This window comes from Hypanus sabinus, chromosome 8 (assembly GCF_030144855.1).
Source record: "Hypanus sabinus isolate sHypSab1 chromosome 8, sHypSab1.hap1, whole genome shotgun sequence".
Taxonomy (NCBI): domain Eukaryota; kingdom Metazoa; phylum Chordata; class Chondrichthyes; order Myliobatiformes; family Dasyatidae; genus Hypanus; species Hypanus sabinus.
This window is the reverse complement of record NC_082713.1, coordinates 107663808-107685055: the sequence shown is the minus strand read 5'-3', so window position 1 is coordinate 107685055 and position 21248 is coordinate 107663808. Positions and strand designations below refer to the sequence as shown.

The 21248-nt window shown below is 45.0% G+C and overlaps 1 long non-coding RNA gene across 1 annotated transcript; it reads left to right on the top strand.

Annotated features, from left to right (window-relative positions):
• The first annotated feature begins 219 nt into the window (after window positions 1-219).
• Window positions 220-11176, top strand: LOC132398316 (uncharacterized). The gene is made up of 3 exons (XR_009513614.1): window positions 220-283; window positions 10067-10452; window positions 11146-11176. It is a non-coding gene; the product is annotated as an uncharacterized LOC132398316 (long non-coding RNA).
• The last annotated feature ends 10072 nt before the right edge of the window (window positions 11177-21248 follow it).

Here is a 21248-nt window from a genome sequence, read left to right as displayed (position 1 = left end):
AAATGAAGTTTTGGATGTGGAAATTGAGAGGAGAGATCAGATCGTAAAGGGAGCATGAGAAGTATTAATCAGAGAATACTCTGGTGAACTGAAAGCATCTTCCCAAAATCAAAATGCACAAACCAGAAGCAAGGAGACCGTAGCTGTCAGAACCATTTCATGCTGTCTCTAGATTCAACTCTTACAACCATGACTGAGGAGGCCCCAGAACCTGGGATCGTTTTCACAGCCACAAGTCAAGCAGAGTGATCCCCCTTGTCAGGAAAGATGGAATCACAAAAGGGTAAGAAATCCTACATGGTGATTAATTCTTGAGGACTGATTAGGATATTTTATCATTTACTATGCTGTGGATATTGTAGTTACATTATATAGTATACTGTGTATATAATCAAGATGGTACAAATGATACATGTGCGCCTCACTTAAAGTTAGACCCGTGTTTCGGACTCCTGTGTATTCCTTTGAATTAGTTTAATGTTTTGAAATTACAAAACTTAACAACAATAACTCGGTCATTGTGCCAGTGCTATAAGGAGACAAGGGTCAGTGTCGAGGAAAACAATTGTAACACAAAGGCCTCCCATTCAGTCCAAATGCTGTGAAATCATCATAAACAGAAGGGGTTCTGCAGATGCTGGAAATTCAGAGTAACACACACAAAATGCTGCAGGAACTCAGCATTTATGGAGAGGAGTAAAAGTTGATGTTTCAGTCTGAGACCCTTCATCAGGACTTCCTCCTTCTCCCCACTTCATCCTCCCCCCCCACAAGCCTCCTGCTGTCCCCTCCCCTCCTCTCTTATCAGATTCCTTCTTCAGCCATTTACCTTTTCCATCCACCCTCTCCCACCTTCTCACGCTCTCCACCCACCACCTTCCCCATCATCTGGTCCCACCTATCACCTGCCAGCTTGTACTCCACCCCTTCCTCTCACCTTCTTCCCTCTTCCTTTCCAGTCCTGACGAAGGGTCTCGGCCCAAAACATCGACAGCGCTTCTCCCTATAGTTGCTGCCTGGCCTGCTGCTTTCCTCCAGCATTTTGTATGTGTCGCCCTCTTGTGGCTGGTCTTCCAACTAGAACACGTTAGGATGGTAGTTTACTTTCCCTAAGGGACTGATGGTCAGTGAACTAAAAGCTATTTTTGTGTCAAAATGTTTAAGATTTTGCTTTTCATCCACCCTGTTTCATTGCCTGTGACTTGAGCAAGTTGATCTTAAGGCCGATCACAAACTCTGTGCCCATTTCCCACGTCCATGTCCAAACATTACAACATTTGTTCCATAAACAAATAGACCAAAATACCATTGGCCATTTGTATTATAAAAACAGACTTTTGATGTTGTTATAAGGAGAGTGACAGATTCAAGCTGATCTCAGCAGAAATGCACCTCAGCAGAAATGGATCCTTGACAACTTTGCAGATTTCCTCATGTTTGCAGGGCCTCATATAGTGTTTTATAGATGTGCCAGAGAAAGCATCACAGCTTGGTACAAACACGAGGAAATCTGCAGATGCTGGAAATTCAAACAACACACACAAAATGCTGGTGGAACGCAGCAGGCCAGGCAGCATCTATAGGGAGAAGCACTGTCGACGTTTTGGGCCGAGACCCTTCGTCAGGACTAACTGAAAAATAGTAAGAGATTTGAAAGTACTGGGGGGAGGGGGAAATGCGAAATGATAGGAGAAGACAGGAGGGGAGGGATGAAGCTAAGAGCTGGAAAGGTGATTGGCGAAAGTGATACAGAGCTGGAGAAGGGAAAGGATCATGGGGCGGGAGGCCTCGGGAGAAAGAAAGTGGGGGGGAGAGCACCAGAGGGAGATGGAGAACAGGCAGAGTGATGGACAGCTTGGTACAATAACTGCTCGACCCCAGGCCACATGAATCTGCTGAGAGATGTGGATGCAGCTCAGCACATCGCAGAAACCTTTCTCCCCTCCGTGGATTCTGTCTATACCTCTCACTGCTTCAGTAATGCAGTCAACATAATTGAAGACTCCAGCCATGCTGCACATCCTCTCTTCTTCCCATTCTCATCAGGCAGAAGATACAAAAGCCTAAAAGCACACACCACAGTCAAAATCTTCTGTTTGTATGCCATCCAGTCCAGATCGTTCCAAACATGAAATCATTGAGTGAAAAGGAAAACAGCATGGAGAATGAAATGTCACGCACACAGGTAAACAAACAAAGTGTAAAGGCCACAATGAAGTAGATCTAGAGTTCATCTAACGTATGAGAGGTCCGTTCAGGAACTTGACAACGGTGGGATAGAAATTGTCCTTGAGCCTGGTGGAATGTGCTCCCAGGCTTTTGCACCTTCAGCCCAATGAGAGAGGGTAGAAGAGAGAATGTCTGGGGTGTGTGGGGTCCTTGATTCTGCTGGCTGCTTTACCAAGTCAAAGGGAAGTGAAGACAGAGTGAAAGGAGGGGAGGCTGATTTTAAAATAAACTTTTCAGTGAATCACTGAAGTTTATAGGAGGTGCAGGAACTGAGATTCTGGAGTGTGAGTGGAGGCGGAAACTAAAGCCTTGGTGAGAGGAATCAGAAGCTGGTTTGTTTTCACTGAAATATGTCATCCATGACCTAGGTCAATACATTGATGTTGTGTGGAGGCTTGTATACTTCAACGATTCCATCAGGTGATGCCAACTCTGGGCCGGGCAAGGATTGATCCAACCCAGCTCCCAGACAGACTCATGCCTGTCACACTTCATCATGAATCATTGCCATATGAAACAACAACTGATTTATATATCATGAAATTTGTTGTTTTGTGGTATCAGTTCAGTGCAATACTTATAAAGTTCAAAGTATATTTATGATCAAAGTACATATATTTCACCATTTTCAGTCCTAAAATTCATTTTCTTGTAGGCAATCACAATAAATACAAGAAACACAATAGAATCAGTGAAAGGCCACATCAAGTAAAGTCCAGTGAAGTTGGTCTGAGTACTGACAAATCAGATGTGAGAAGATGGAGTTCACTCAGGTTTTCAGATTGAGTATATAAGGCATCGACTCACAGCAGTTTGGTGTTTTTGAGCAGCAGCCAATCAGCAATTGGGATTGATTTGCAAGAACAAGTTAAAATAAGGTGGGGGCAAGCAGAGCGGCCATTGTTGGAGTGGGCAGTGTTAGAGTGGGGATTTTGAGAGACAAAAAGCTGTACATAGATTTTTTTCCCCCCAGAGTTTATTGTTTTTCCTTCTTTATATTTGCTTGGTTAGAACAATAAGGATGCCAGGCAGTGTAGTGGTATGCTTCCCTTGCAGGATGTGGGAAGACAGGGAGACTTCCAGTGTCCCTGACGATTACACCTGTGAGAAGTGCATAGAGCTGCAGCTTCTGACATTCCACGTTAAGGAGTTGGAGCTGGAACTGGATGAACTCCAGATCATTTGGAGGGGGTGTAGATAGGACATATAGAGACATAGTTACACCTAGGTGCAACCCCCAGGTTCAGTGGGTGCATAAATCTAGGGGAAGGTAGTCGCCGCCCCTGCCAAACTGATGAAATCTCTTTTGTGTGGATTCTGTGTGATGTGTTCCCCTGTTGCAACTCAGTACCATGAAAGATCAGACAGTACATCGTATGCAAATAAACAATTGAGCTTTATTATTCTTAAGTTGATGATAGAGTTAGTACAGAAAACAAAAAGAGCCCATGTTAATTAAACAGTCTATTGTGCACATTGGAGCTCACAGTTTTCCGTCCTTGAATTCCCCATTGATTTCCTCCAAGCGTCATCGATTCCCAGACCCTCACTCCAAGTCCACTCCACCCTGCGGTCTACCAGCTCGCTCCTCTCACTTCTCTCTTCATCTCTTGCTGACAAAAGACCACGAATACCTTCTCTCAGACACACAAGAAAGAAACAACATGCCTCTCATTGGATGGCTCAGATTCCAAAGTGCCCATTATCTCCAGTCACTGCTGCTAAGAGAAACCATTACATTAGCAGTGAAACCTTACAGAGCATTACACAGGGCACTAGGTGACAGTCAGCAAGGGGAAAGGGGATAAACAGCTTGTGCAGTGAATCCCTGCGGTCATCTTCCACAACAATACTTTGGATAATGTTGGGGAGGGATGACCTATCAGAGGAAAGTCACTGCGGTCAAGTCTCTGGCACTTAGTTTGTCTCGGTAACTCAGAAGGCAAGGTGGGAGAAAAGGTGAGCTGTGGATATTGGGGATTCGTTATTTAGGGAAACAGAAAGGAGGTTCTGTGGATGAGAACAAGATTCCTGTCTCCAGGTGCCAGGATCTGGGCCAGCTCAAGTCAAGTCCTCAGCATTCTTAAGTGAGAGGTTGAACAGCTAAGTGAGAGGTTGAACAGCTAGAGGTCATGGTCCATGTATAGTAGGTACCAATGACACAGGTAGGAAGAGTGACGAGGATCTTCAAAGTGAATTCAGGGAGTTAGTTGCTAAGTTAAAAGGCAGGACCTCCTAGGTGACGATCTCAGGATTGCTACCCATGCCACGTGCCAGTGGCACCAGAACTAAGAAAGTTACATGGTTAAGGTGTTGGTGTAGGAGGGAGGGAGGGCATCAGAATTTTGGATCACTGGGCTGTCTTCCAGGGAAGGTGGGATCTGTACAGAAGTGACGGTTTGCACTTGAACTGGAGAGGAGACTAATGTCAGAGCAGAAAGGTTTGCTAGAGCTGCATGTTGGGGGGGTGGGGGGGCATAGTTTAAAGTTGGAGGGTGATGGGAACCAGAGAGCCAGAACAAAGAGTGGAGTGGTCATGGAGACAGATGTTAAGACACAGACAAAGTCAGAAATCAAAAGGAAGAGCATGGTGCGACTGATGTTCTAAAATGCATATATATGAATGCAAGAAATATTGTAGGAAAGGCTGATGAGCTCAGGACATGAATCAACACATGGAATTACAATATTATAGCCATTAGTGAGACTTGGTTGCAGGAGGGGCAGTTCAATATTCTGGGGTTCCTTTGTTTTAGAAGTGACAGGGCGGGAGGAATTAAAGGAAGAGGGGCGGCATTCGTAGTCGGGGAAATGTCATGGCAGTGCTCAGACAGGACAGACTGAAACACTATCTGGAGAGGTGTTATAAATAGACCAAGGTATAAGAAAGGTATGATCATGTTAACAGGGCTATATTATAGCCCATCCAACAGTCTGAAAGACTTAGAGGAACAAGTTTGTAGAGAGATCACAGACTGATGCAAGAAACATAAAGCTGTTACACTAGGTTATTTTAGATTTTCACATATTGACAAGCATCCCATATTGTAAAAGGACTAGATGGGATAGAGTTTATCAAATTAATTCAGGAAAGTTTCCTTCATCAGTACTTATAAGTCCCAATGAGAGAATGTGCAATACTTGATCTCATTTTAGGGAATGAGACAGGGCAGGTGACAGAAGTTTGTGTTGGGAAACACTTTGTATCATCAAAATGCCATTGGTTTCAAAGTAAATATGCAAAAAGATAGGTCTGGTCTGCGGGCTGAGATTCTATATTGGATAAAGGTCAATTTCGATACCATCAGAGAAGCTCTGTCAAGTGTAGATTGGGACAGGCTGTTTTCTGGCAAAGGTATACTTGGTAAGAATACATCTTCAAAGGTGAAATTTTGAAAGTACAAAGCTTGTATGTGCCTGTCAGAATAATTAAAGATAACAGTTTGGGGAACCTTGGTTTACAAGAGATATTGAGAAAAAAGATATTGAGCAGATCTAGGCAGGTAAGAACAAATGAAGTACTTGTGGAGTATAAGAAATGCAGGGGAACACTTAAGAAAGAAATCAATAAAAAAGAAGGAATGAAATTGCCCTAGCAGACAAGGTTCTAGGATTACAAGGGACAAAATAAGTGCTCTGGAAGATCAGAATGGTAATCCATGCATGGAGCCAAAAAATATGGGGGAAATCTTAAATGGATCTTTTGCATTATATTTACTCAGGAGATGGAGGCAGTGTCTATAGAAGTGAGGCAAAGCAGCAGTAAGGTCATGGACCTATACAGATTACAGAGGAGGATGTGTTGCTATCTTGACGCAGATTAGGACAGATAAGTTCCCATGGCCTGACAAGACGTTCCCTTGGTCCTGATGGGAGGCAAGAGCAGAAATTGCCGGGGCTCTGGCAGAGATATTTAAAACATCCCTAGCGATAGGTGAGGCACTGGTGGGTTGGAGGATAGTTCATGTTGTTCCGCTGCTTAAGAAAGGCTGTAAAAATAAATCAGGAAATTATAGGCCGGTGAACCTGACATCAGGAATAGTAGAGTTATTGGAAGGTATTCTAAATATTTGGATAGACATGGACTGATTAGGGATAGCCAGCATGGCTTTGTGTATGGTAGGTCATGTCTAACCAAATAGAGTTTTTCGAAGAAGTTACCAGGAAAGTGGATGAAGGCAAGGCAGTGGATGTTGTCAATGTGGACCTTAGCAAGGCACTTGACAAGATCTCACATGAGAGGTTGGTCAAGAAGGTTCAGTCGCTCAGCATTCAAGACGAGGTAGTAAATTGGATTAGACATTGGCTTTGTGAAAGAAGCCAGAGAGTGGTAGTAGATGGTTGCCTCTTTGTCTGGAGGCTGCGACCAGTGGAGTGCCACAGGGATTTGTGCTGGGTCCTTCGTTGTTTGTCATCTATATCAATGATCTGGATGATAATGTGGTTAACTAGATCAGGTGACACCAAGACTGGGGTATAGTGGACAGTGAGGAAGATAATCAGAGCTTGCAATGCTATCTGGACCAGCTGAAAAAATGGGCTGAAAAATGGCAGATGGAATTTAATGCAAACAAGGATGAGGTGTTGCTCTTCAGTTGGACAGCTAGAGGTCATGGGTTAAGGGTGAAAGGTAAAAAGTTTAATGGGAACATGAGGGGAAACTTCTTCACTCAGAGGGTGCTGAGAGTGTGGAACGAGCTGTCAGTGCAAGTGGTGCAAGCAAGCTCGATTTCAACACTTAAGAGAAGTTTGGATAGGTATGGTACATGGATGGTAGAGTATGGAGGCTTGTTGTACAGGAGCCTGAAGACCCACACTCAACATTTTAAAAACAGTTTCTTCCTCTCCACCATCAGATTTCTGAACAGCTCATGAACTCATCAACATTACCTAATTTTTCATCTTTTGCACTTTATATTTTTTAACTGATCGAAATTGCCACAATTACTATCAGTTACAAAACTGTTGCCAATCATTTGTAAAATTCTCAACTGAAAAAGAGTGAGGAGATTTAAGGTAAAATAACACTTTGGGTAAATGATCATAATATGATCAAATTCACCCTGAAATTTGAGAAGAAAAGCTAAAGTCAGATGTATCAGTATTACCGTGGTGTAAAGGGAATTACAGAGAGAGGAGCTGGCCAGAATTGATTGGAAAAGAACACTGGCAGGGATGATGGCAGAACAGTAATAGTGGAAATTTCTGAAAGCAATTCAGAAGGCACAGGATATAAACATCCCAAAGAGGTAGAAGTATTCTGAAAGCAAGATGACACAACCATGGCTAACAATAGAAGTCAAAACCAAAATAAGAACCAAAGAGGGGGCATATAATAGAGCAAAACTTAGTGGGAAGTTATAGCATTGTGAAGCTTTTAAAAACCAATAGAAGACAACTGAAAAAGTCATTAAGGTAAAGATGGAATACAAAAAGTAAGCTAGCCAATCATACTAAAGAGGATTCTAAAAGTTTCTTCAGATATATAAAGTGTAAAAGGGAGGTGAGAGTGGATATCAGACTGCTGTAAAATGATGCTAGAGAGGGAGTAATGGGGGACAAGGAAATGGTGGATGAACTGAATAAGTACTTTGCATCAGTCATCACTGTGGAAGACACTAGCAGTATGGTAGAAGTTCCAGGTATCAGGGGTCATGAAATATGTGGAGTTATCATTACTAGAGAGAAGGTTCTAGGGAAACTGAAAGGTCTGAAAGTAGATAAGTCATCTGGATCAGATGGTGTACACCCCAGGATTCTGAAAGAGGTGGCTGAAGATGTTGTGGAGGCATTAGTAATGATCTTTCAAGAATTACTAGATTCTGGAATGGTTCTGGAAGACTGCAAAATGGCAATTGTCACTTCACTCTTCAAGAAGGGAGAGAGGCAGAAGAAAGCAAACTATATGCCAGTTAGACTGACCTCAGTGGTTGGGAAAATTTTGGAGTTAATTATTAAGGATGAGGTCTCAATGTACTTGGAGGTACATGATAAAACAGGTCATAGTCAATGGTTTCATCAAGGGAAAATTTTGCCTGACAAATCTGTTGGAATTGTTTAAAGAAATAACAAGCAGGATATACAAAGGAGAAATGGTTGATGTTATGTACTTGGATTTTCAGAAGGCTTTTGACAAGGTGCCACACAAGGCTGCTTAACAAGCTATGAGGCCATGGTATTGCAGGAAAGATTCTAGTATGAATAAAGCAGTGGCTGGTTGGCAGGAGGCAAATAGTGGAAATAAAGGGAGTCTTTTCTGGCTGGCTGCCATGACGAGTGGTGTTCCACAGGAGTCTGTGTTGGGACCGATTCATTTTACGTTATATATCAATGATTTGGATGACGGAATTGATGGCTTTGTTGCAATGTTTGTAAATGATATGAAGATAGGTGGAGGGCAGGTAGTTTTGAGGAAGTAAAGAGGCTACAGAAGGACTGAAACAGATGAGGAGAATGGGCAAAGAAATGGCAGATGGAATACAATGATGGAAAGTGAATAGTCATTGACTTTGGCAGAAGAAATAAAAGGGTTGACTATTTACTAAATGGAGAGAAAATATTAAAAAAACGGAGATGCAAAGGGATTTGGGAGACGTTATGCAGAATTCCCAATGAAATCCTGCACAAGAATGGAGATGAGGCGGAATTTCTTTGGCCAGAGAGTGGTGAATCTACAGAATTCTTTGCCACAGGTAGCCGTGGAGGCCAAGTCTTTATGTATATTTAAGGCAGAGGTTGATTCTTGATTGGTCAGGGCATGAAGGGATACAGGGAAAAGGCAGGAAACTGGGGCTGAGAGGAAAAGTGAATCAGCCATGATAAAATAGCAGAGCAGACTCGATGGGTCAAATGGTCTAATTCTGCTCCTATATCGTGCCTATAAAAAGTGTTCAACTCCTTGGTAGTTTGTGTTTTATTGTTTTGCAACACTGAATCACAGTGGATTTAATTTGGCTTTTTTGACACTGATCAACAGAAAAAGAGTCTGATGGAATGGCAGAGCAGACTTGATGGGCCAAAGGGGCTAGTTCTGCTCCTATGCCTTATGGGCAAACTGGAATCAACTTCTGCTTTTCAGTTTCCTTCCCTTGACACTGCCCGTTTCATGATTTTGCCAATTCTTCAGGAACTGCTGGACCTGCCACAAGGTGGAACCAACCTCACAAACACACAACACCAGTGCCTGGGACTCATCACTGCTTCAGAATCAGGTTTATTATTATTGACATACAATACTGTGCAAAATATAGCGCTAGGGAGCCTAAGACGTTTGTACAGTACTGTGGATTGGGTAGATGCAAGTAGACTTTTTCCACTGAGGTTGGGTGAGACCAGAAGATCATGGGTTAAGAGTGAAAGGTGAAATATTTAAGGTGAATCTGAGGGGGATCTTCTTCACACAGAGGATGGTGAGAGTCTGGAATGAGCTGCCAGTGGATATAGGTTTGATTTCAACATTGGAGAGAAATTTGAATAGGTACATGGATGGGAGGAGTATGGAGGGTTATGGTCCAGGTGTAGATCAAAGGAACTAGGCAGATTAATGGTTCATCACAGATTAGATGGGCTGGACTGTACTGTTCCATGACCCTTCCATGAGTCAGGATTGAAAAGGGAGAGGGAGGGAGCAAAATAAAGGTGGGGTGGGGGATGTTATGTTTTGTAACTTCAAAACATTAAACTAATTAAGTTAAAAAATGCAGGTCTAACTTCAAGTTTACTTTAAGCAAGGTGCATACACATCATGTGGTAGCATGATGACATATGCAATTTATGTATAAAATGCATTACGAATTATTCAAACAAAGAATGGCTAATCTATATATATATTTCCAAGATGGCGGTGCGACACAGCTTGCAGTGGCCACTCCAGAGCTGAATATCTGTTATTTGTGAAGTGGGGTGCTGTGCACAATCATAGTCGATTGAAAAAGGACGTGAGAGCACGGAGGAAAATCGGGAAATCTCCAGGAAGACCTTCTTAGTTGCTGCTGCTGCTGTGAGGTCCGGGACTCTGCTGGGAAGAACAGGCCTCCAGTCCTCTGGGTCACGTTGCCGTTGGCCGTTGGCGGGGGCATCTTAATACGCTCGGCAGAGGATGGTGCTGGGAGAAGCTGTGCCGGAGGGGATGGTCATCGGCTCAGAGGTTCGATGGACTCAGAGTCCACTGCAGTCAGGTCGCTTTCGGTGTGCGCTGCGTCTGTGAGGCTGGGTTCGGCAGAGGTGAGTCGGGCGGCGCCATGGAAGTCCATAGCGGGGGTATTCCCTTCTGCTGCTGGCGTGGAATGGCGAGTCCGTCGGGACCCTGGGGACTTGTGGAAACTGTGTGGTGATTTCTTTTGAACTTATAGTCCTTTAACATCTTTGGACCATTTTTACTGTGCCCATGGTCTGTTTTTTATCAATTATGCTATAGTTTGCACTGTTGTAACTATGTGGTTTTGTGCAGGTCTTGTAGCTTTAGTTTTTGGTCTTGTTTGTCTGGTGGATTTGGAGCTCCTTTCTGGGGAATGCGCTAAGACAGTAGCGTGATATTAATACGCAGCAGCCTCTCCAGACTCTGGATTGGGGATTACCAAACGTTATGTGGATTTTCTGGTGTAGTCTGTTTTGTCATATGCTTTTGTGATATCATTCTGGGGGAACGTTGTCTCATTTTTTAAATGCATTGCATTTGTGGTTTCTAAATGACAATGAACTGATTCTGAATACACACACACACACACACACACGCACACACATATAAAGATTACTCAAATATAACTTAAATATCAATTACACAACACCTTACTCTGCTTAGCTATAAATTCCAACTCAATAGAGAATGCATCTCAACTATATACACAGTGTTCTATATAATACAGCTACTATTTACCAACATCCACAGTGTAGTAAATTTTAAATTGTCCCATTCAGGTCAAAACATTTAATGGCTGTGGAGGATTTCATATTCTTGTGGGATAACGTCTTTCCTAACAGGTAAGACCTGTGGCTGTGAAATAATCTCAGGTTCTGAGACCATTCCCATGTGGTTGTAGGAGTTGACTCGGAGACTGCCAGAGATAGTTCTGACAGTGATAGCCAACTTCCTTCTCCAACATTTGACTCTTCTCTCCCCAACTAATCAATGTATCATCACCAGATGATAACAGACGCAATCCCCACTGTGAAGGAGAGTGGCTCACTTCTGTCCTTAATCTTTCTAGGTGCCCACTTTTCATCACCTCTGTAGTCCCTTGCCAGGACTGCTTGTCCAGGAGTAAAACATTGAAGCTCCTTGTTTGAGGAGCCCTCAAATTATCTCAGCTGTTTGTCATGAATATACCTTCTGAGACTGGGGTTGAACAAATCCATGCGCGAGTGCAACGGACAACCCAGGGACAGCAGAGCTGGTGAATTGCTGGTTGTGAGGTGTGTTGCCTTACGATAAGCAAGGAGGAAATTGACGGGCTTCTAGTTCACTGTTGGTGTAGTGTGTTCTGCTGACATCACTCACAGTGCATTCTTTAGAATCTGGATGAACCATTCAGAAAGCCATTTGTAGCTGAATGGTACGGAGCAGATGTAATATGTCTTATTCTTTTTATTTTTGGGAATTACTGAAACTGTACCACAACAAACTGCAGTCCATTGTCACTGACTAAGTGTTCTGGAACACCAGTCTTTCTGAAGACCGCATCAATAGTGTGAGAGGCTGTGGTGGAGGCTATTGGAAACATTTCTGGCCACTTTGTAGCTGCATCCACCACTATTAAGAAATTTGTACATATGAACAGTCCAGCAAAATCCATACGAATCCTCTACTAGAGAAATGCAGGCTATTCCCAAGGATGGAGAGGCACTGCTCTTGGCATTTTCTGGACACGTTGGCATCCCATACTGTGCATGGCAAGAGCTGGATCTGGTGGTCTATCACAGGCTACCAGACAAAGCTTCGAGCCAACAATTTCATTTTAACCATGCCTAGATGTTCCTCCAACACTTTAGCTCTCAGTTTGGATGGTACCACAGCTCTCAATCCCCACATAAGGCAACCTCCATTCAGGACAAGTTCATCTCAGCACTGGTAAAAATGGGGAAACTGGAATTTCTGTTGCACATTCCAGCCATTTTGGGTGACCATGTAGATCTGAGACAGTGTGGGCTCTTTTCTGATTTCCCCTTGGATCATCTCTGCCATAAATAGGCTTTTGTGTTAGGGAAAATACATCAAAGAAGTGTCTTTTTAAGTATGTTTTTCTGGTACTTCCTTTTCCAAGGGTAAGTAGGACAATCCATCAGCATTTCCATAATTAGTCATCCTCCTGAATTCAATCTTATAATTGTGTCCTCCAAGAGACAGAGCCCATCTCTGTATTTGTGCTGCTGATGTTAATGGAACACCCTTCTGTGGGTTGAAAATGGACACTAGAAGTTAATGATCAGTAATGAGGGTAAACTTTCTCCCATACAAGTACTGGTTGAAACATTTGTTTCCCAAACCAGACTCAAGTCCTGCCAATCTGTGCGTAATTCTGCAACAGGAAGGGAACATGATGCAATAAGTATATAACTTTAGTTGCTACCGGGGGCGGGGGGGGGGGGGGGATAGTGGGGCAGCCCACAGCGAATGATCCTCTGGCGCTGAGTCTGGTGCTGTGGCTCAGAAGATCAGAGAGGTGAAGAAGACTGCAGTGTGGATAGGAGATTCCTCAGTCAGAGGAGCAGAGACGAGATTCCGTGAGTGCAATAGAGACATCCAGATGGTATGTTGCCTCCCTGGTGCCAGGATCAGTGATGTCTCAGAACTGGTCTATGGCATTCTCAAGGGTAAGGGGGAGTATGCCAGATGTCTTGGTGCATATTGGTAATGACAGAGTGAGGAGGTCCTGAAGAGAAATTTTAGGAAGTGAGGTAGAAAGCTGAGAAACAGGACCTCCAAGGTAGTAATCTCTGGATTGCTGCCTGTGCCATGTATCAGTAAGGGTAGGAATATGATGATGGGGGCGGGAATACTGCTGCGGCGGCTGGGTTTCAGATTTATGGATCATAGGGATCTTCTCTGGAAAAGGTATGACCTGTACAAGTGGGACGAGTTACACCTGAACCTGAGTGGGTCCAACATCCTTGTGGGTAGGTTGGCTAGAGTTGCTTGGGTGGTTGTAAACTAATTTGGCAGAGGGGAGGGACCAGGGTAATCGTGCTGAAGAATAGGTAGTTAGTTAACAAAAAAAGGCAATGTGTAGTGAGACTCCCAGCAATGGGTAAACTGACGATAGGAATAGAATGAGGTGGAGTTTAAATGTGTGGCTGAGGCATTGGAGCAAGGGGCAGGGATTCAGATTTCTGGATCATTGGGACCTCTTCTGGGGCAAGTGTGATCTGTACAAAAAAGACAGGTTGCACTTGAATCCCAGGGGAACCAATATCCTAGCAGGAAGGTTTGCTAAGGCTACTAGGGAGAGTTTAAATGTCGGGGTCCGGTCCGGAACCCGTGTTCCGAGTCTTGATCCGGTTTGCGGACTCCGGACTCTGGGTCTTGCAGCTGTCTCTCCTGTCACCCTTGAGTCAGTTAGAATCCTCCTGGCTTAAGGAGGCACACCTGTGGCCAATTCAGCTGCAGGTGTTTATAAAGGGCCTTGGGACTGAGACCAGGTGGGTGGTTGTTTGTTCTGTCTCCTGCTCTCTGCCGGCTCCATACTCTGCTCCGTATCCTGTTTACCCTGCCCAGGTTCCGACCTGCTCTGTATTTGTTCTGTCCAGGTTGGTCTGGTCCCGCTGCTCCGCCCGTTTTGCCGTGCTCACGCTGTCTGCCTGCCTCTCCCAAGTTACCTGGGGATCATGGCTGTCGTGCTGGTCACCCTGGACCTAGTCCCCGTTCTACCCCTTTGCCCCCATTGGGAAGGTCAGGCCGGACTGCCACTGCTTGGCGGGGTGTTCTGCCCCCCCCCCCCCCCCCCGCTTCCGATGGGTTGTGCCCCGCACCCGCCTAGGAGTCCGCATCTTGCCTAGGCCTCTGTGTTTCCGCCTGGGAGGCAGCCCTACCTGGGAGGGGGCTCTCCTCCAGCCAAGTCATGTACCTCAAGACCTGCCTTCTGCCCAAACACTGGGATCCTTCTGCCTCATCTGACTCTGGAAACCTACTCTGCCTGCCTGAACTCCGGGATCCTGCTCTGCCTGCCTGAACTCCGGGATCCTGCTCTGCCTGCCTGAACTCCGGGATCCTGCTCTGCCTGCCTGAACTCCGGGATCCTGCTCTGCCTGCCTGAACTCCGGGATCCTGCTCTGCCTGCCTGAACTCCGGGATCCTGCTCTGCCTGCCTGAACTCCGGGATCCTGCTCTGCCTGCCTGAACTCCGGGATCCTGCTCTGCCTGCCTGAACTCCGGGATCCTGCTCTGCCTGCCTGAACTCCGGGATCCTGCTCTGCCTGCCTGAACTCCGGGATCCTGCTCTGCCTGCCTGAACTCCGGGATCCTGCTCTGCCTGCCTGAACTCCGGGATCCTGCTCTGCCTGCCTGAACTCCGGGATCCTGCTCTGCCTGCCTGAACTCCGGGATCCTGCTCTGCCTGCCTGAACTCCGGGATCCTGCTCTGCCTGCCTGAACTCCGGGATCCTGCTCTGCCTGCCTGAACTCCGGGATCCTGCTCTGCCTGCCTGAACTCCGGGATCCTGCTCTGCCTGCCTGAACTCCGGGATCCTGCTCTGCCTGCCTGAACTCCGGGATCCTGCTCTGCCTGCCTGAACTCCGGGATCCTGCTCTGCCTGCCTGAACTCCGGGATCCTGCTCTGCCTGCCTGAACTCCGGGATCCTGCTCTGCCTGCCTGAACTCCGGGATCCTGCTCTGCCTGTCTGAACTCCGGGATCCTGCTCTGCCTGTCTGAACTCCGGGATCCTGCTCTGCTTGCCCAACTAAGACTCTCTGTCTGCCTGAACCCCAGCATTACCCCTTGCATGCCATGGCATCCCCCTCCTGTCCTACCCCTAGTACTTCAGTGCCTGCGTCCTGCACTTGGGTCCACTCCTGACATTAAACTAGAATAGCTGGGGGGCGGGAATCGAACTGAAGTGACAGAGGAAAGGGAGGTTGGCTCACAAATAGAGAAAGCATGGAGACAGTACAAATGGGAGGATAGGCAGGTGATAGAGAAGGGACGCGCTCAGCCTGATGGTTTGAGATGGGTCTATTTTAATGCAAGGAGTGTTGTGAACAAAGCGGATGAGCTTAGAGCGTGAATCAGTACTTCGAACTATGATGTTGTGGCCATTACAGAGACTTGGATGGCTCAGGGGCAGGAATGGCTATTTCAAGTGCCAGGCTTTAGATTTTTCAGAAAAGACAGGGAGGGAATCAAAAGAGGTGGGGTGTGTGGCACTGTTGATCAAAGATAGTGTCATGGCTGCAGAAAAGGAGGAAGTCGTGGAAGGGTTGTCCACAGAGTCTCTGTGGGTGGAAGTTAGGAATAGGAAGGGGTCAATAACTCTATTGGGTGTTTTTTTATAGATCACCCAATAGTAACAGGGACCTCGAGGAGGAGATAGGGAGACAGATTCTAGAAAGGAGTAATAATAACAGGGTTGGTATGGTGGGAGATTTTAATTTCCCAAATATTGATTGGCAGTTCAGTAGAGTGAGGGGTTTAGATGGGGTAGGTGTGTTCAGGAAGGTTTCTTGACACAATATATAGATAAGCCTACAAGAGGAGAGGCTATACTTGATCTGGTATTGGGAAATGAACCTGGTCAGGTGTCAGGCCTCTCAGTGTGAGAGCATCTTGAAGATGGTGATCATAATTCTATCCCCTTTACCATAGCATTGGAGAGGGATAGGAACAAGCAAGTTAGGGAAACGTTTTATTGGAGTAAGTGGAAATATGAGGCTATCAGGCAGGAACTTGGAAGCATAAATTGGAAGCAGATGTTCTCAGGGAAATGTACGGAAGAAATGTGGCAAATGTTCAGGGGATATTTGCGTGGGGTTCTGAGTAGGTATGTTCCAATGAGACAGGGAAAGGATGGTAGAGTACTGTCACGTACATGCAACCCTGTAAAGTATCAGCAGCGATTGAACACACCTGGGGTCTGGTTCTGCAGTTAACCAAACATTATTTTATTAGTGACTACGTCATATAGTAAACTTAAAACCAGATCATCCAAGGGTTGTGGATACATAGGTGTAAAACAAAAATAAAGTTCCCAAATTTATTCAAGCTCAGGTGGCAAGGAAGGTTCAGTTCAGATGCATGGGATTGAAGTGAGAAAGAGATATTTGTAGTCTGAATAAACAGGTGTCGTCGATCCTCCTCGATGTCCTCCAAATCTTCCAAGTCAACCAAACGTTACCAACTTAAGAGCGCCGTCTTCAAGTGATAATCTACCAACCCAGGCAAGGGTCAGACACACCGGTAGACTCCACAGGGTCGCCCTTTACACGCACTAATAGTCACGGATCAATTCCTCTTAATCGATCCTCAGCCCCACCCTTTGTGGGTACTTAAAAGTTCAGTGGCAATTTCCGCCACCAGCCTTCAAAACTAAGTTCCAAAACTAAGTAATGATAAGAATCTAGAAGATTATAAGATTAGCAGGAAGGAGTTTAAGAATGAAATTAGGTGAGCCAGAAAAGTTCTTGAGAAGGCCTTGGTGAACAAGATTAAGGAAAACCCCAAGGCATTCTACAAGTATGTGAAGAGCAAGAGGATAAGACGTAAGAGAATAGGATCAATCAAGTGTGACAGTGGAAAAGTGTGAATGGAACCGGAGGAGATGGCAGAGGTACTTAATGAATACTTTGCTTCAGTACTCACTACGGAAAAGGATCTTGGCGATTGTAGGGATGACTTGCAGTGGACTGAAAAGCTTGAGCATGTAGATATTAAGAAAGAGAATGTGCTGGAGCTTTTGGAAAGCATCAAGTTGGATAAGTTATCGGAACCGGATAGGATATACCCCTGGCTACTGTGGGAAGTGAGGGAGGAGATTGCTGAGCCTCTGGCAATGATCTTTGCATCATCAGTGAGGACAGGAGAGGTTCCGGAGGATTGGAGGGTTGCAGATGTTGTTCCCTTATTCAAGAAAGGGTGTAGAGATAGACTCACTGGCCTTTAATTTCCTGGGCTTACTTCAGTGGTTGTTAAGTGGATGGAGAAGATCCTGAGAGGCAGGATTTATGAACATTTGGAGAAGCATAATATTATTAGGAATAGTCGGCGTGGCTTTGTCAAAGGCATGTCATGCCTTATGAGCCTGATTGAACTTTTTGAGGATGTGGCTAAACACATTGATGAGGGTGGAGCCCTAGATGTAGTGTATATGGATTTCAGCAAGGCATTTGATACTAGTGAAATTTAAGAGATTACTAGACAGGTATATGGAAGAATTTAAGGTGGAGGGTTATATGTGAGGCAGGGTTTAAGGGTTGGCACAACATTGTGGGCTGAAGGGCCTGTACTGTGCTGTATTGTTCTACAAGGTACCCCATGCAAGGCTTATTGAGAAAGTAAGGAGGCATGGGATCCAAGGGGACCTTGCTTTGTGGATCCAGAACTGGCTTGCCCACAGAAGGCAAAGAGTGGTTGTAGATGGGTCATATTCTGCATGGAGGCCAGTGACCAGTGGTGTGCCTCAGGGATCTGTTCTGGGACCCCTACTCTTTGTGATTTTTGTAAGTGACCTGGATGAGGAAGTGGAGGGATGGGTTAGTAAATTTGCTGATGTCACAAAGGTTGGAAGTGTTGTTGGTAGTGTGGAGGGCTGTCAGAGGTTACAGTGGGACATCGATAGGATGCAAGACTGGGCTGAGTCACGGCAGATGGGGTTCCAGATACGTGTGAGGTGGTTCATTTCAGTAGGTCAAATATGATGGCAGAATATAGCATTAACGGTAAGACTCTTGGCAGTGTGGTGGATCAGAGGGATCTTGGGGTCCGAGTCCATGGGACACTCAAAGCTGCTATGCAGGTTGACTTTGTGGTTAAGAAAGCATACGGTACATTGGCCTTCATCAATCATGGGATTGAGTTTAAGAGCCGAGAGGTAATGTTGCAGCTATATGGGAACCTGGTCAGACCCCACTTGGAGTACTGTGCTCAATTCTGGTCGCCTCACTACAGGAAGGACGTGGAAACCATAGAAAGGGTGCAGAGGAGATTTACAAGGATGTTGCCTGGATTGGGGAGCATGCCTTATGAGAATAGGTTAAGTGAACTCGGCCTTTTCTCCTTGGAACGTTGGAGGATGAGAGGTGACCTGATAGAGGTGTACAAGATCATGAGAGGCATTGATCTTGTGGATAGTCAGAGGCTTTTCTCCAGGGTTGATATGGCTAGCATGAGTGGGTATAGTTTTAAGGTGCTAGGAAGTAGGTACAGAAGAGATGTCAGGAGTAAGGTTTTTTTTATGCAGAGAGTGGAGGGTGTGAGCTGGCGGTGGTGGTGTAGGCAGAAATGATAGGGTCTTTTAAGTGACTTCCGGATGGCTACATGCAGCTTAAGAAAATACAGGGCTATGGATAAAGCCTAGATAGTTCTAAAGTAGGGACATGTATGGCACAGCTTTGTTTGCCAAAGGGCCCGTAGGTTTTCTATGTTTCTATGATAGGGCAAAATTGCAGTCAACAGGATGAGATGCAACATAAAACGTGGTCAGAATCAAAAAGGGTGAATACAGGACTGAAGGTGTTATATCTGAATGCATGCAGTATACGGAATGAGGGAGATGAACTTGTAGCACAGTTACAGATTGGCATGCATGTTGTCGGTATCACTGAATCATGGTTGAAGAAAGATTATAGCTAGGAGCTTAATGTCCAAGGATACAAATGGTATCGAAAGGAAAGGCAGGCAGTCACAGGGGTGGTGTTGCTCTGTAGGTAAAAAAGATTAAATTAAATCATTAGAAAGAGGTGAATCATCAGAAAATGTTGGATCATTGTGGATAGAGCTATGGAACTACAGAAGTAAAAAGACCTCGATGGGACCCCAACAGTAGTAAGGATGTGGTCTACAAATTAGAACGGGAGGTAGAAAATGCATGGCAAAAGGGCAATAGTCAATATTCAGGTGGATTGGGAAAATCCAGTTGGTGCTGGATTCCAAGAGAAGGAATTTCTAGAAAGCCTACGAGATGGCTTTTTAGAGCAGCTCATGGTTGAGCATGAGGAGAGCAGCTATTCTGGTGTTGTGTAATGAACTGGTATTGATTAGACAGCTTAAGGTAAAAGAACCCTTAGGGACAAGTGATCATAGTATGATCAATTTCACCCTGAAATTTCAGAAGGAGAAGCTAAAGTCAGAAGTATCAGTATGAAGCCCCTTCACCAGGTTTCTATGGAAACTTGGCTCCTTGCCAGCCACGGCAAACAGCCACAGGACTCTCCAGTGAGAATTCCACCTTTCATAAACAATAGGCGTCTAGGGTCGGTATGACTTGAGGTTCAACCAAACAGGAGCGTCGTGATGTTCCGATTAAAGAAACCTCGATTTGAGTGAATGCTGTGTAAATATTGCCCATACACAATTGTTGGTCAGCAAGAAATAACAGATCGTACATCACATAAAATTATAAAGCAAGTGTATTTACAAATTTCAGCTTTATCAAACAGTTAGTAGGAAAAAGAAAAAGAAAAAATTAAAAAGGCACATTACAGTTAACCCAGTCCAAATGTGCACATAAAAGTTGGAGCATGTCCTTTTCACCCACATGCTGGACCCACAATCCACGTGAGAGCACACACCACATCCCGAATGTTGCTCAAAATCCATCTTGAACAAACGGGTGCTCTCTTAGGAGTTTTGGCCCTCCCTCCTTGGAGCCATTCATCTGCACAAAGCACCTTGTAAAAAGGGGACGCTCCTTCCCAAGGCATCCTCAGCCATCTGCCCTCCTCTCTACTCTGCAGATCCCACTATAAAAACCACAAACTCCATCAGTATCTGTCATAAATCTGTCTCCTCCCAGATCTCTCCAGAACTTTTTCCCAATTCCACCATCCTAATTGGCTGACACAACATTCCTAAATTTAACATCATAGCCCCTTATCTTTAGCTGAAAACTCTAACATGTTATAGCAGGACACATTGCTTCTATAGAAAACTACTAAATGAAATAACATAGAGCATTAGGAGTAAGAATCTTAACCAGGTGTGTTATATACAAGCCTATCTGGAGGTTTCCTGACTCTCTGAGACCTCCTCATCTCACCTTCAGCTTCTCCAGCTTCAACCACTCCTTGTGACCCTCCCTGTCTTCTAGATGGTGTCTCCCCGGTCTATCAATTCTATCTTCCAGCAACTCAGGCCCCCTGCCTCATGACTGTACTTAGCTTCCTTCAGGTTAAAAATGTGGCAGATACTCCTGGAGCGATCAACATCAGACTAATCAGTAGAAAAGACATCTTCATGTTCCATCATATTCTCAGTTATTCTCCTTTTCCATTTCCTCGGGCAACAGTGAGTCACCAAAGTTGCATGGCTTCGATGTCGACTTCCTCGATCCACTGGACCGTTTCTCTTCTATTTCCCAGAAAAACTAGACACTATCATCACAGGAAACAGAGGGGTAGTCAACACCCCATGTTTGAGAGTAACTTCTCTCACTGTTTGTTATCCTGTTTGCGTAGACAACTTCAGATTTCTGCAGTTCAAGGTGTCACCAGCACTCCTGCAGGTAAGCGTGACTTTTCTTCCGGATCATCAGGAGCTTCCACCTGGATGGCCAAGGCATTGGGTATTCTGGCAAATTTGGGGGTTTGTCTCACTCTAGCTACTCCTCCAGGATGTAAGACGTTGGGTTTGAACTGGGTGTACCACACGGTTCCTCATATTTGCTCATCAGCCTGCTTAGGAGGAAGTTGCTTCTTCTCAAAAGCAGCTCTGAACACCAGGTGAATGGACAAGGTTTTCAGAAAGTTCTCTCCATTTTTCTCCTTGCATGCCTTCTCACAACGGAAATAATTGTTCCCACAAGAATCGAAGCTGCACCCTTTCAACTGGATCTGAGCAATCCAATACAGATGTGTCAATAGTCTCAGTTACTCCAA